This window comes from Vulpes lagopus, chromosome 12 (genome assembly GCF_018345385.1).
Source record: "Vulpes lagopus strain Blue_001 chromosome 12, ASM1834538v1, whole genome shotgun sequence".
Taxonomy (NCBI): Eukaryota; Metazoa; Chordata; class Mammalia; order Carnivora; family Canidae; genus Vulpes; species Vulpes lagopus.
The window spans coordinates 19,043,330-19,056,502 of NC_054835.1; the positions used below are offsets into that span (position 1 = coordinate 19,043,330).

Genomic DNA, 13,173 nt, shown 5'->3' on the forward strand with positions numbered 1-13,173 from the left:
CATCAACTGTATCAAGTAAATCAATATCTGCTGTCTATGCATTTCCTTACCTGTCATAAGCCATTCAGATTTGAACTCCAGCTACCTCATTCTAGGTGTTTATGTTATGAAACTATGTAATATAATGGCATGCTAGACTCAATAAAACCCTTTTGCACATAAACCGAAAAGATTTCACTTTTAAAGACTTGTCAGTTGGTTTCCAGTAAGCATAATATCTCATATTATAGCCTAGGGAGCAAACACAACAGCTGCTCCTTTCATAGACACAGTTGTGCCTTGATATACACAGAGCAATGATTTCAACCACTTCCAATCATTAACTAATATTTTAGACTTTGAAATCTATTTCTTAGGGATTTGTGCTATACATAGAAATAATCATTACCCTTTGGGAAACAATGGCTCATTTAATGAAAATGAGTTTAACAAAGGAATTATTTGGTACTGAAAAATACAGAGCAGTGAATTGGGTGACTCAAATCACAGCATCATCAGCTCATGTAACTAACAGGATAATTTAAAAAAAAAAAAAAACCTACAGTAACTTAAAATTTAGCTTCAACAATGTAATATCCTCGTCATGTCCCCTGAACAAAATTGTGAAACCAGAAATTATGTTATTTTGAAAATGCTTCTTTACTCCCAACCTGAGATGAATACCACAAAAAAGAAAAACTTTGCAGAATGGAATATTTCTATTCTGCCTGAAGCCTAGTTTTGACTGGTATGTGTTTCCCGTTACACATTTGATTCACACTGAATTTTCTTTTGAGTATTAGGAGAATAAATAGCATTCCAAAAGTCACCAGTTTGAAAACTTCCAGTTCCTTTTCTAGTTGGAGAGCTTACAAAACTTACTACATGGAACAGCAAGTTAATGCAGTGACCATTAACCCAACCACAGCAAATTCTATAGAAATAGCCTCCAACTAGATAAAGCAAAAGTCACAAAATGTTACTCTAGAAGAATGGTTTTATGGGGACATCATTGTTCAATTCTTTCGTATTTTCTGAGGTTTAAGATTTTTCAAAAAATAAAAGAGTAGTGCACAATATTCTCAAAGCAGATACACAACACAATTATATATAATGTGAAAAGATTGAGTTTTCCACCAAAAGCCTTGCAGCTTATGACGTTAAACTTTTACCAGAAACCTTAGAGTCATGGCACACAAAAAGCAACTGAGTAAATAGATTTTTTTTTTTAAGATGCACTGTTCCTGGTTTCATTCAGAGTTTTTGTTTATTTGTTTTGTTTTGCTTTTATAAGAACACTTCCTCCAGTTTCAATGCACATTAGTTGAACAGGTATTACTGGTAAAACAGCAAAAGAGCAAAAGGTTCTGGCTCAGCCTCTAACCAGCTGTGTGACCTTGAACAAATCTCTTAGCTTCCCTGGGTCTCAATTTTCCCATTTATAAAATGAGGCAATTACACTGGATGCATTCTAAAGTATCTTCCAACTCTAATTCCTTTCAAGATAGAGCTCTAGGCTTGTGAAAATGAAAAAATTAGCGCTCTAAATAAATATCTTTGTACTGTTAGTGAAACAAACAAGATACAAAAATGTAAATACCCAATGCAATCATGATCTCAACTCATTGCACATACATACATACATACATTCCAGAGGCAAAACGAGAAAAAAAAATTCATCAAATGCTATCAGTGGCTATCTCTTGAGTTGTAGGTTATAACTTTTCTCTATTTTTCAAGAGTCCTACCATAAACATATCATTACTTTGATAATAGAGTGGGAGGAGGGAGTTAAAGAGAAAGGAAAACCCTCCTTTTATGTGTTAAAGGGAATTTTACATTTGGAAGGCATTCTACAATTTGAATGATTTTTCAAAAACCATTGGAGCTAATCGGTAAAAAAAAAAAAAATCTCTGCGATAGTCAGCTGATACCTATCAAGAGTCAGACAAAACCTGTTGGGTTATTTATCCTCAATTAGTAAGCTTTAAGGAGATACTAAAATTTTTACTCAAACTGGTAATTTTATAAGAGTCAACACATACATAGGGCCAGGCACAGTGCTATGACTTTACATATACATTGATTCTTTAATCCATACAATAACCCTTATGAAATAAATATACTATTACTATCGCCATTTTACACATTACAACCCTGAGGCACAAAGAGGTTAAATAGTCCACAGCTAGTAAGAAGGCAGTCAAGATTCACTCATAAGGTGAATGTAAGAAATAGTGAAAGGGATTATAGGGGAACAGAGGGAAAATGAGTGGGGAAAAATTAGAGAGGGTGACAAAACATAAGAGACTCCTAACTGCGAAACGAATATGGGGTAGTGGAAGGGGAGGCAGTGGGGGAGAGGTGTGACGGGGTGATGGGTACTGAGGAGGGCACTTGACAGGATGAGCACTGGGTGTCATAGTATATGTTAGCAAATAGAACTTCAATAAAAAAACATATTTAAAAAAAATATATTTAAATCCAGTCTATAATCATCCAGTACTACTGGCTCTAATCACTAACCCATAAAGTCCCTTTGTACTTAAATTTTGTCCTTCTCAAAAAAAAAATTAAAAAAAAAAATTAAAAAAAAAAAATTTTGTCCTTCTCTGGTCATTCTTTAACTGCTTTTGTTCTCAAAGTTCTTCTGAACTACTTTTCTTTAAACTGAAAAGAAATATGTAAGTGCTAAGATAAAAAGACTGGCTAAACTTTTAATTTGCTAGCTTAAAATTATGATTCATAACTTCAAAGCTAAAAGGAGTATAATTTAATCTTCATACATATCACTAGGTAAATACTACTATAACATCTGAGGAATTAAATAGCATTAATTGCTAAGATTAATATTGGAATTTATTGCTTGAAAATATTGTTGAAAACCATTGTTTTACTACAAAGAAGGCGCTTTGAGTCTTTGTCCTCATGAATCTTCTGGGAAAAGAGCCCCTTACACTAACTGTTGTACCTTTCTAATGTCTAACATATAGAAATGGTACTTTAAAGTATATTGTAATTAATTATTTTGATTTTTCAAAGAATATACATACTATTTATTCTGAACACTGGCTTTAATACCCACCCAGTTAATTTCATAATAACCCCAATGACTGCAACATGAAGAACCTGGGAAAAGGAAAACAGAGAAAGCCAACCAATTAAACGTGGTTGAAGTTCTCACCTAATTCTTTCTCAGGCAATTCAAACCCAAACCAAGTATACATGTGTCCCTCTTTCTGCACATTACCTACATTACTTGCCAATTTTTATGGCTTCTGGATTACTCTGAATAAAGCTCAAATTTCCCCATATCTGTATTACTACAGATTTTAGCCATGTAAAGATAAATATAGAAATCAATAGTTTCCTATTTTAAAAAACTAAAATGAGAGGGAAGTGAAGAAGAAAGGGAAAAAAACTTTGCACCAGGCTGCCTGTTAACTTAGATGTGCAATGAGATAATCACTCGATAATTGCACCCTTTGGGTACTTCTGTACTGGTAAAATAATAAAGTGAAACCAAGTCACCTGGTTTATTTCAATTTACTTACACAATTTGCAAATCTGCAGCTCTCTGCCATAGTACATTAAGGAAATAAGCATGTAAGAATAAATCACCTGCTTATGTAAATTGGAGGATGGTTTTTATCTATGCAGACAAAAAAAAAAATAGCTGCAATCTGGGTCAAATGACTAATTTTATCTATTTGTTCAAATGTCTCTCTTCACCTTTTCTCTGTAGCTCAGAGCAAGAATTTTAGGTCAAGGAATGGATAAACCAAAAGTTTCTGTGTTGTCCATTTCCCTGTAAGGAGTTTGCTGCATGACAATACTGAGCCCTATACTACTGAAATTGAAAACAAGACTGAGAACTTTATCTAGATAACAAAACCACAACATTGAGAGAGGAAAAGAAATCAATGGAGTATATCTGATCTAACTGGGAAGGAAAGCAAACATGGCAAGGATCAGGTACCAATTTTATCTTCTGGTACCTTAGGCAAACAAGGCTTCAGAAAAGAAAAGGAAAATACTCCAAATAATTCAGGGCAGATAGGACAACTTCTCTAGAGAGAACATTATTCCACTTTGTTTTATAAACGCACCCAGTCAAGATCTTCTGAGTCTGATATAAGTAAGATGAATGCATTCTTGGTAATTAATGACTGCCTTCCCAGTATCTATTGGGGGAATTCATCCTTACCACTTATAACTGATTCCATCTCTATCTCCACGCCCAGGTCCAGAGTAATCCTATCTCTACTGACATGATTGGTTCAGAAATCAGTATACAACCCAATAGAGGCCAAAGAGACTCTAGTACTGTGCTGGACAATAAGGTTTGTATGGGGGGGGGGGGGGGGGGGAATGTAAAATACCTAATAATTTTTATTAAAAAATAATTTTTATAGTAATAACATGCTGAAATGACATTTTGGATAAATGCAGGTAAATAAAAATATATTACTAAAACTAATTTCACCTGTTTCCTTTCACATTCTTTAACGTGGCCACTAGAAAACTTAAAGTCATATATGTGGCTTATATATTTACTGGGCAGTGCTGCTGGTCGGCTGAGGGCTTCTATGAAAATGTTCCCTTCCAATTGTGGAAGGGCTTTAGGAAGTCACACTCCTGCTCTATCTCTGGGCATTGCATGCCCTAAACAACTACATTCTTAAAGCTGTGACACAGCTCATTTTGTGGGAGGTCGATCTGCAAACTAGTGAATTCCCTACCCAAATCCAGAATTTAAAAGCAACTCCTAAAAAAGAAGAAAAGAAAAAAAAGAAAGGAAAGAAAGGTAGGTAGGTAGGTAGGTAGATAGATAGATAGATAGATAGATAGATAGATAGATAGATACTTAAAAACAAAACATTGGGGGAATCCCTGGGTGGCTCAGTGGTTTAGTGCCTGCCTTTGGCCCAGGGAATGATCCTGGAGTTCCGGGACCCACTCTCACATCAGGCTCCCTGCATGGAACCTGCTTCTCCTTCTGCCTGTGTCTCTGCCTCTCTCTCTCCTCTGTGTCTTTCATGAATAAATAAATAAATAATCTTTTTTAAAAAAATTGTAAATCAACTTGGCTAATGTAAGCACTGGCCCCCAAATCATCTTATTTGATTACACACACACACACAGACAAAATGTTTAATATTAAACTTTAAAATTTTTTAAATCACTCCAAATATTTAGGAAAGAAAATATATCTAAAACACTAAAAGGTAAAGTATTACCAGAAAAATAGTATCAAATTTACACTTAGGAAGGAATTGATTGCCCATTTGCAAATATGCAGGCTCTTCATAACTAAATATGTATAATCCTTACCACTAAGTCAATAGAAGAAAATAAATCTTAGACAAACTACACATTTAAAATCTGATCCCAAATTTGAAAATTCTATGAAAGTCACCATATTGGAATAGGGTTACATTGTCTCATTCTTCCTTTAAACATTATAGAAGCTATTCAACATCTGTAATCCTGCAAAAAGATGTCATATGGTCACTAACAGACTTGACCACAAGTTAAAGCTATAATGTTTTATAAATATCAATGCAATTTTATAACTTAGAAACTTAGGAAACACAAAGTTTTATAAATAGGGAAACCAAGACCCAGAAAACTTAAATAACTTTATCAAGGTCTTGTTGGCAGCAAGGTAGGACCAGAACCTCATCTCCTAACAAGTTGAGTACTCTATTACCTCATCATTAAAAAAAATTCTTTCCAAGGAAATGGCACCTTGAACACGATAAACACCAAGTTCTCTGGCTTATTAAACTAGAAATAAAAACTTAGGATTTGGGAGAATTTTATTAATAATAAAACAACATGCTACTAATACTTAAGACATTCTTTAGAATCAAATATACACACACACATATATTTACATATCAGAGAGAAAAAAAATCACACAATTATTCTCTCAAATGCCATCATTAGATCTACCTGCTAAATTCAATGGCCTTTTTTCCCCCTCTCATTTTCTGACTTTTTTTTTATCTGTACCAAAGATCACTGCCATCTTCCTAACAATCTTCTGCCATGCATCGGTTGTCAATCACTATGAATATATTTTCCTATCTGACTGCCCTTTAGTTCTGCCTCCAACAATTTCTTCCACCTACAACTGAGAACATTCCCTAAGGCTCAGACCTCAACTACCTCCACATTTCTCTTTAACATCTATATATTTATCTCTCTGAACAAGTCACTCTCTTAAAAACTTTCAATGGTTGCTAATCCCAGTGTTTCAACTTTTTTCATTATTACCCCCTCCAAGGACCCTTTTTAAACATTTTTCCCCCAACTACACTCCCTGTGAAATTTTAATACCATAGATATGCTATACATCTGTATAGGTATATATGTGCTTTATTCATTAAAAGCGTAAGATTTTGCCCCTCTCCCAGTACCAGTGGTCTCTTCAGCTGGACACTCCAACTTCAGGATCCAGCTTTAGTTTGTGCCTCCACTCTATCACCTCCCACCTTCTCCACTACACTTAACTTTCAGCAACTCCAGCCCTATAGTCTCTTGCATCTGAGCCCATCCATCTAGAATCTTCTTCCCCATTAACTCTCATTCTTAAAACTCAGTTCAGGTATTACCTCTTCTAGAAAGCATTCATACCTTCCACAGAAATCTCTCCTTTATGTTCTCATAATATCCAGGGAATATCTCTATTGAATCATATCTACTACTATGTACCTGCTACTATTGCATTGATGGCAAATGGATAATAATTATCCAACTACAAGTCTCTTTCCTGTACCAGATTATATCTTTCCTGAATTCCCTCTCATCTAGCACAGGGCCTGGAAATAATCAATAGCCAATAAATAAGTATTGTTAAAGAACAAGTGAAAATATATCCTTATATTTTTATTTTAAAATTAGTTTCAACTCCAGATCAAAACTCCCTGAAAGCAGGGATATATTATTTTGCATACTGTTTACTTAACTATAAGCTACTTTAGGGCAATTATCATGACTTAAACATCATTATATGCCAGTACAAGCACAGAACAGGTAATAACAAAAGCTTGACAGAGTTTGTAAAATTATTTATAGAACTAAATATCCTCATTAGTGCTGGACTATAGCAGGTTGAAAATAAAAATACACTGACTAGTGAGTTCTAACAACATCAAAACCTTCTGTCTGATAGTAGATATGATTCAATCAGCCAAAGCAATTCAAAACACAGGTATGAAGCTAGGTGTAAAGACTGCCAATCATAATCAATGACAGATATCATTATACACACTCCCTCTACTCACACCATATAATTAACTGTTAAAGTGCAACTCAACATTTTTTCCTTAGTTTCCTTTTCCTAATTCCAGAGTACTAGAATTCTTTCTAATGTCTCTTAGCTAGGTACCTTAGAACTACCACCTAAGTCTATGAGGATGTGTCACAGGCTTATTGACAGTATTATAACTGTTGCCTCAGGCACTCTCTGTGTTACCCCTAAACAACTGGATCAAACTGACAAGCTATATTAGATGACCTAATCAACAAATAATTCATTGGAGTATTATGGATGCACCTGGATTCATAAATAAAACCCAAATAGAACTTTATAATGAAAGAGCTTCTACCCAATGACTTCTGTTTGGCTGGATGACAAATGGAAAAGTTTCTTTGGCCTTGACAATTTCCATCAAAGAAATCAGATTAGCATAAGAAAGAAACATACATTACATAAACAGTTGATTCCTGAACTGCTAAGCCATCACCAAATCTAATAAAAATCACCAAGAATAGTCATTCTACAATACAGAAGTCAGTGAAAACTCTAATATGCCAAGTTGTGAAGATAATGAAATATTCCAATACTCTAGTAGAGGACAGCCTTAATATCATGAAATAACATTTCTATAATTGCTCATGCTTTGAGGGTAAAGCCCCAGAAACCTTAGAACTTACATTCAAACATATATTCAGTTAATACATTTTGCAAATATTCTTCTACTAGCAAACATTTGAAAGGTAACTTTATCTGCTCCCATCTTTTTTTCAAGGACATGCACCAGTGGTACTAAGTAATGACTAAAAAAAGTTGCATGTAATTTTGAGGGATGTTGTCGTTTTAGCTTGTCTGAACAGGCAATTCTTTCTAAAATGTTTTTTCTTAATAAAAAATATTTATCTTCTTTCCTTCTAATAATCAATAGTATAACATAAAACTTCTGCCCAAGAATAAAGAATTTCTTTTGTTGTATCGTGAATGAGTTCTTTTGCTGTATTGTGGTTTTATTTTTATTTTTTAAAAATTTTACTTATTTATTTGAAAGAGAGAGAAAGAGCAAGCACGAGCAGGGGGAAGGGAGAGAGGTAGAAGCAGGCTTCCCATTGAGCAGGGAGCCCTACACTGGCTTGATCCCAGGACCCTGAGATCATGACCTGAATAGACGCTTAATCCATTGAGCCACCCAGGCACCCCTATTTTTGGTTTTTTAATATAATTTGGAAAAATTTTGTCAGGAGCCTAAGTACAAAATGACTTCCAATGTTAAAGGCTATGGAGTTTGTATCACCAAGAAACCAGTTCAATATCATTAGATTGTGTTACTTTTATTCTCTCTCTTTGCCTTCTCTACTTTATGACCATGAACCTGCAGTTTCTAAAAGTAAGTCTGTCTGTAGTTAAAATTAACAATATAGATTTCCACATTTCCAGTTTCACACGGATGCTTTGTTATGTCTAGAAGAGCAACCGTTTCCTTTTTATGGTGCAGGCTCTGCCATCTTCAAAGCTCTTCTCACAAAGCAGCACCCCCATCGCCCCGCCCCAAGAATCCAGCTGTGGCAGTTAATCTTGGCTGATAGAGAAACTTCTCAAAACTACAAATTCTTAACCTGTAAAACATAGTTAATAGAATATACTCCAGTATACTACTCTTTCTGATGCAACTAACTCTAGGATTTTCCCCAAACATATCCCAAAAGCATTCTCCATTTTTCCAAATTAAAATCAGCTATTTGAGGAGGAAAAGGTCCAGCGAAAACATTAGAAAAAAAATGATGCCTCTAATTTTCACAAGATGAGCAAGCTAGATGGTATCTGCCATGCATGAGGATTTACACTGAATAATTTTTCATTAAATCACACATATTTCCCCCACCTCACTGGGATCTTCTTTAGCAATTCACACTCTTTCATCCAAACACAAGTAAACGAGTTTTCACTAAAGCTGAACTTTGATGATAAGGATGTCTTTCATTTGTTACATTCTGAGAAGAAAAAGTTAATTTCCTTCCCACTATGTAAATCCACAACACTTTCTAAAACTGATAGATGAACTGACTAGAACACCTGCCAAGTCCATACAAACATGTACTTTATATATTTTAATGTTTGTTTTTAATTATTAATAGCAGATATATAGCACATAGCATAACTAAGGGGGCACTTTATGGTATTAGAAGTCATGCCTCCAAAAACAGTCTGCAGGTTGTTGGTTTCACCTGATAAATCTGGCCATACATGAAGCCACTTCTGCATACATTAACACAACAGGTTTTTTCTATCAACAATACAATAAAAACAGCTAACATTTATTGTTTATTATATGCTAGACAGTATAATCATTGGTTTACAAGGATTACCTCATTTAATCCTCATACCAATCCTAGGAGAGGTGCTGTTATCATCCTCATTTTACAACGAGGAATGGAGAGGTTAAACAATTTATTAAGCTGTCGCAACTAGTAAGTAACTAAAGTATCACTACAGTGATACTTAGGTTTTGAGACACTGACATAAAAGTAATGGGCTAAAGGTATTAGAATAATAAAATTCAAAGTTCTCCAACTTTACTTGGAATACAAAGGCAACAGATCAAACGAATCCCAGGATCTTTGATCTTTCAATTAATCAGATAAATTAAAAACCAAAACACTAATATTCTAAGTAGAAGCTTTTCCCAAACTCATTATCAAGGTAGCATTATGTGCCATTAATCCAATCAATATTTCAGATTGCCCATGTCAAAACTGCCTGAGTTTATTAGCAGGCCTCAAAACTCTCTCGTGTGGTCAACTTCCTCCAACTTTAAAAAATATGCACTTCATGAGCCCCTGAAGCCTTATACTGTATTATTCTTTGTCCCAAGATTGTCACATTTTTAAGCACTGCATATTCACTTTCCTCTGGCAAATGTGAACTACGAACAAATAGAGATTGATATTATCCTCACCAAATGACTGAGGTTTCTGTTTGTGGGTTGTTTTGTGTTTTGGTTTCGCAATATGAAAATGTCCATATGGGCATTTGAAGCCTTGGCATCTGATAAAGAAGGCTCAAATTATATATGATGCTTTGATAACCCATGAACAATATTCTATCACTGGAATGAATGTATCTCAGGCTACCCCATGATCATATTTACCAGGTAAACCAGAACCCTTACTTTGAGATAAAACACAGCAGACAGTTGTTAATGAAACCTTAATTGAACTGTCAAAGCACCATCTTTACCAGCAAGCTAATAGGTAATTCACTACTTTTACACAACTGTCCAATATTGATAAGTTATTCCACTAGTTAAATGCAGCAGAGAGATAAATCAAGGCTGATCAACTAAATTGTTTAATGATAAATCTGACTGGTAAAATGCTATACCACTTCTACAAATATCTCTCCGTGTCTACACAGAGAAAAAACAGTATCTCTCAAAATTACATGCAATGTTTTCAGCCATCAGTTAGTAATTATGGGTGCATGTCCAGAAAAGGACATGAGTAAATAGTTTCCTTTTGTGCAGTATGCCAAAAGAAAAATACCTGCAAAACGCATTAAATAAATACAAGAATCTAAGTGAATCTTATGATGTCCAAGTAGTCATATGTTTTAATCGAATGATGTATCACTGGGAAAATATTTTGATGTCCCATTTTAATCATTTTAGAAAATAGTTTCAGGTTCATTAGGTGTTCTCTAAATTAAAAAGAAAAATTCTGGTTCAGCTAGTTAAAACGTAAAAAAACCTCACTAATATCTTTAGCTTGGATTTTAGAACACTAGTGTAATTCAGTCTGGTTTTGGTGTTCAAATCTCTAGTTTTAACAATTTTACTCAGGTCATATAGCAGTTAAATTCCAAATATAATAAGCAATTCAGACAGCAAGTCATCAATATATAAATATAAAAATAGAAAAGCATTTGCATACTAAAACACACACCTGGAACTCTTCCTTTTTTTTCATACTGAATTGTACTTCACCTGTAACAACTGATTAAAAACACTCAATGCAGCTAACCAGAAAAACTTGGTTAAAGAAAAAAAGAACAGCCTGACCAGATCAAGTAATCAAGCAGCAAGGAGTCCACAGCATTGTGCTAAGTGCTGGGGAGAAAAAGGTGTACTCTGGTAACACAGTCCATACCCTCAAGTGGCTTACAAATACGCAGTCAGACAAGGCAAACCCAAAACAACTAGTGTACAACGGAAGATGGTATACAGAAGGAAGTACGCTTGAAGTACAAGGAATGAACTCTGATGGGGTCATCAATTAAAGAATCTAGAAGGGGTCAATCAATTAAAGAATCTAGAATGGATTCAAGTCAAAAAATCTTTTCCTTTAGCACTGACTTGAAGTGAAAACTTCTACAAGTCATATCACCATTTGAGAGAAATGTAGAACAGTTTTACAATATAGTCAAGAGTGCTGCAACCCACCTCCCCTTCAGTAGTTCTAGTTCTTAGTGTAGTATGTAAAGCACTAAAATGAGAGAGGGCATCCAGGTCTAAGAAAATCCAAACAAATTCTAAGTAGATGACAAAATTTAAAGCAAGGAACAACCTTTTTCCTGTCCACACCCACTAAGCCTCAAGCTTTGAAATCCTCAAGGGTTAGGCAGAAATGGAAGTTCACAGTGCAATCCCTGGGGACAGGATATGGAAGAGACGAAGGCAGGAACAGACAGGTCCCTGAGCGGAGTGACTGAAGAGGCACCATTATCGGCTACACTCTTTCCTACCAGGAATCCCATACACCTTAGAGGGAGCACTGCAGCAGCAACCTCCTTGGAGAGCTAGCTGAGAAAACACTAGAGCCGACTAGTTAAAAAACAAAAAACAAAAAACAACAACAAAAAAAAACAACAAAAAGCAGATCACTTTGTAGCTTAGATAATAATATCTGAAATATAAAGATGTCCAGATAGAATGCAAACATGACACTTATATCAATTATAGCCTGAAAAACAATGACAAAAGGAGACATTTACCAGGCTAGTTCCAAAGAATTCATTTTCCTGTGGTGATGGGGGCTTTTCTAGACATTAACAAGAATCTATTTTTGAATGCACTGAAAACATCAATTCATTTGTCCACACCAGAATACTTAACCCTTGAGAAAAAAATTCAGTTCATTCTAGTTGTTTTAGCAACAGGACCTAGGATGATAAATTCATTCTATTATAAACTACTAATCTTCCTAAGAAAAGCAAATAGACAAAATGTGGCATTTAAGAAGTGCTCAGACTTTTTAAAATACCCTAGCAAAAGTGGAGCAGTTTCATATATTTAAAAAGTATACTACTATAGTAACCAACCAAGGGATAACAGCAACCTAAGAGGCACTAAATAACATTATATGACACTAAAACATTACACTGAATGTGGGCCATGGCATAGCTACAGTCTACTGACCTCATTTGTGGTACTCATGTGTGATGCTATATTTAATGCATTCTTATCAAAAAGCTAAAGCTACATACTTCCCAACTGTAGCTTTATGGTTTAAAATAAACCACTTAAGGAATGACTTAACTGGTTCAAGTATGAACCCTATCTTCCTTCTGGGGATCAGGATCACAAATTAAGGAATGAAAAGGCAAAAAGGAGAGCAAAGTAGCTATGAAAAGTATGGCCCAATGACAAGACTATTGTAAGGACTCGAGTTTGGGTCATCCGTGACATGACATCTGCTGCAATTAGGCAAACTGACTCAAACTAAATCAAACCTAAGAGATGACCAAGGTTTGTATGAATACACGTTTCATACATCCATCTATTGGTCCTACATTCGGTGGCTTGCTGAGGTTCTAAACAAAAAGTTTGGGAGACAGCAAACCTGTGTGAGTCGTCTGAGGGTGTTCTACCAAAATCGGCCAGGCCTCAAAAGCATAAACCCAGCCAACCAACACACTGGGCCTCTGGGTGAGGGTGG

At 35.1% G+C, this 13,173-nt stretch overlaps 1 protein-coding gene across 1 annotated transcript in view; it reads right to left on the reverse strand.

The window, feature by feature from the left end:
* The window catches only part of NLK (nemo like kinase), a 158,525-nt gene that overhangs the window by 143,553 nt on the left and 1,799 nt on the right, over window positions 1-13,173 (reverse strand). The gene's annotated exons all lie outside the window — the stretch shown is intronic.